The sequence below is a fragment of the Silene latifolia genome, chromosome Y, assembly GCF_048544455.1.
Source record: "Silene latifolia isolate original U9 population chromosome Y, ASM4854445v1, whole genome shotgun sequence".
Classification (NCBI taxonomy): Eukaryota; Viridiplantae; Streptophyta; class Magnoliopsida; order Caryophyllales; family Caryophyllaceae; genus Silene; species Silene latifolia.
In genome coordinates, this window is record NC_133538.1 from 265,701,275 (window position 1) to 265,704,584 (window position 3,310).

Here is a 3,310-nt window from a genome sequence, read left to right on the forward strand (position 1 = left end):
ACAGGAAAAAAACGAAACAAATTTTGACGAACGAATTACAGAGGACGAAAGAAGAAGAAAGGAAGCAGGAACTGCGGCAGCCTCACGAAGAGGCGTAGCAGGAACTGCGCTCCTTCGAAGACTCGCAGCAGTTGCTGCGTCCTTTCTCGACGGTTTGTCTTCTGGAAATCCGTAAAAAGGGGTTTTAAAGCACGGTTTTAGAAATCGGTTTTAAGAGGTATTTTCGACATAAACCGTACATTAATGATAAAAAAAGTAAATAACAATAAATAAAAGAGAGATTTACACCCTCAGACTTACATGTTTGACGAAACGAGATGAACTAAGATATCGATTAGTGATGCTCGACGCGAATGTAAAGAAAGTGCCGTCGTAAGAGGAAAACGATTAGATTAATTATGTTGATTGATTGTGGAGTTGGTCAAATTGGTCGGTCATGCAAACGAGGCTGGTACTCAGAAGGATCCGAGCTTACGTGGTCGAATGTTCAAGCACGTAAACGCCAAAAAGTAAGAACAAAGGTCTAGAATGCAAAGGGAGAAGAGAAGGGCGGACACTCGCGTGAGAAATATGAGGAGCGAAGGCTCCTATTTATACTAATCACGTGAAGGAATTAGGGTTTCAGAGAGTCTTTGAAAGTGAATCTCGGAAAGATATGAGAAAGATACGAGCATTACGCAGAAAAGGACCTGGGAAGAGGCGCAGCAGCCATTGCGTCTCTTGGAAGAGGCGCAGCACCTGCTGCGTCTGTTCCTAAGTGGTTTCCTCCTGCGGAAGAAAGATTTCCGTGTTTAAGTTATGGAAGGACGGAATAATTCGGTTTTCCTTAATATTTTATGTGAATATTACGGAAAATTGTTTACCAAAGATTAAAGATTGTGAAATAATTATAAAATATGGAATAGAAATATCCGGAACGTTCCAGAACATTTTGACTCGGGATTTAACGGTTATCAGAAAATGAAGACGGTTTTAGGCCCGGACTCCAAATGTACTCTAATTACTGTCAAAATGACCGTATCGGCACGTAGATGACAACTAAGAGGCAGACATTAGTATTTGAGCAATCACTTGATGATAAACTTACGAACTGTCACAAATCGTTCCGCGTAGCAAACATGCGGCCCAATCATCACCGGGTGGTTTGCGAGAGGTGCAGAAATGAGGTATCTACACTTAGTTTCTTCCTATTCAACTATATTCATATTCTAACAAGTCTTGAGTTAGTTTATATTTTACAAGTCTTGTTGAATGGATAAGAGATTCATGCAAGGTTGTCAATCAAGCAATTCATCAAGCATAACATGTGCATAAGTTGAAACTACAACAAGCAAGCAATCTTATGAAAGCATATTAGATTATGTATGGATCTACCCCCATGTTTTAATTACCCTAATCCCCCATTAATCGTAGATAGGAGACTACTCACTCATAGTCATGGTAAACATGCTAATAAGGATGTCGATCATATTAACAAGGCTAAACATGGTGAATGAGTTAAGAAATAATTAATTAAGCAAAGGGTAAAAGAGATTATTCCAACTTAAGGATGATCCAAATAATAAGCAAAGAATAATAGAAGAAAACTTGATGAATGATGAAGAGTTGTCAAGTCTTCAATAAACCCCAAATAGTCTTCAAATTACCCAACTAAATCTAAGAACACTTGAATAATAAAAGAGGAATTAATATTTGATTAATATTGAATTAAGTAAATACAACTTCATTAATAAGATCTACAAAACTAAATTGGTAAACTAACTTTATTAAAACTTGATTATTAATATGCAAACTTGATGATCAATCCTCTAACACAATGGGGTATTTATACTAAGTACAAGTATTAGGGTAACTAAGGGCCTAAATGATGATTAATTCCCTACGAAGGAGATTATTTCCTTGCAAGTCCCACAAGGAGTTGCCCGACTTGTCCTTGATGTATGCTCGAGCTGCCCATGGATCCGCTCGACTTGACCACGGGACGCCCGAATTGTAGCTTGGGCCGCTCGTCCTGAGCTCGGGACGCCCGGATCCTGGGTCAGCTTTTCTTCTTCTTCTTTTGACTGCCTAAGGATCCGTGGGGATTGTTGAGGGGTCGTGGGGGACTTCATCATTGCCCATTCTACTTGATTTATTTACTTAGGCGTTTAGTACTGGTCTCCTCTTTGATGCTTGGTCATTAGATGCACTCCATTTAGCTCCACTTTGCTCCATAAATGCAAGGCTAGCAATCCTCTCCTACCAAGGACACAAAACTCCAAAGAATATGCAAAGTAGGGAACTAAAGATAAAAAACGACCCTAATAAGCACTAGAAAGCATAGGAACGAGGCTTGTTCGGGGACTAAATGTGCACAAATATGAGTCACATCAGGTTGTCATCAACCTCGGTGAATCTTCTATTAGAACCCATGTTGAGCACATTCTTTGACTCTCCATACAACCCATTCTAAAATTATTGAACAAGAAACCATTCGCTTAGTCCATGATGAGGACAAGAGGGACATGTATCTTTGAATCTCTCCCAAGCCTCATATAGAGACTCTTCATCTCTTTGCTTGAACCTGGTGATTTGGGCTCTTAACATGTTGGTCTTCTCCGGAGGATATAACTTCTTGTAAAAGGCAAGTGCTAACTTCTTCCATGAATCAATTCTAAGAATGGTCTTGTCTAGGATCTTTAACCATTGCTTTGTGGCTCCGATCAAGGAAAAAGGAAACAATACCCATCGAATTTGGTCTTGAGTTACCCCCGTTTGGAAAATCGCATCACAATAATCACAAAAAATCTTCATGTGTAGATGCGGATCTTCACTAAGCATCCCTTCAAATTGACTTCTCTCAACTAATTGTATGAAAGCGGATTTGGCAATGAAATTACCGTGAAGTGGGGTGGTGTTATAGTACCATTTGGTAGGTTCTCTGCGGTTGGTACAGAATGAGATGAAAATTTAGGCATTGTAGGTTGATTTTGTGGTTGATTTGGAATTGGGTTTTCCCCTCCTTGTCTTGCAAAAGGGTTGGTAAACTCAACACTATCCGATTGAATAATACCAATGTCCACAAGTTCTCCAATACCCACAGTTGTTGATGTCCCTCTTACGGTTCTTCTAATATTGGTCAAGGTTCTTTCAATCTCGGGATCAATAGGCAAAAGACCACCTTGTGATCTCCTAGACATGCAAAAATCAAACAACTAGAAAACACTTAAAACTACCTTGAGCAGTTTGAATTCCCCAAGGTTAAGAAAGACACAACTAATACCAACAAATGATAACAATTCAATTGAACACCCTCCCTGGCAACGGCGCC

The 3,310-nt window shown here is 39.6% G+C and overlaps 1 non-coding gene across 1 annotated transcript; it reads left to right on the forward strand.

Annotated features, from left to right (window-relative positions):
• Window positions 1–2,479: 2,479 nt before the first annotated feature.
• Window positions 2,480–2,586, forward strand: LOC141635800 (small nucleolar RNA R71). The gene has a single exon (XR_012540460.1). It is a non-coding gene; the product is annotated as a small nucleolar RNA R71 (small nucleolar RNA).
• Window positions 2,587–3,310: the final 724 nt, after the last annotated feature.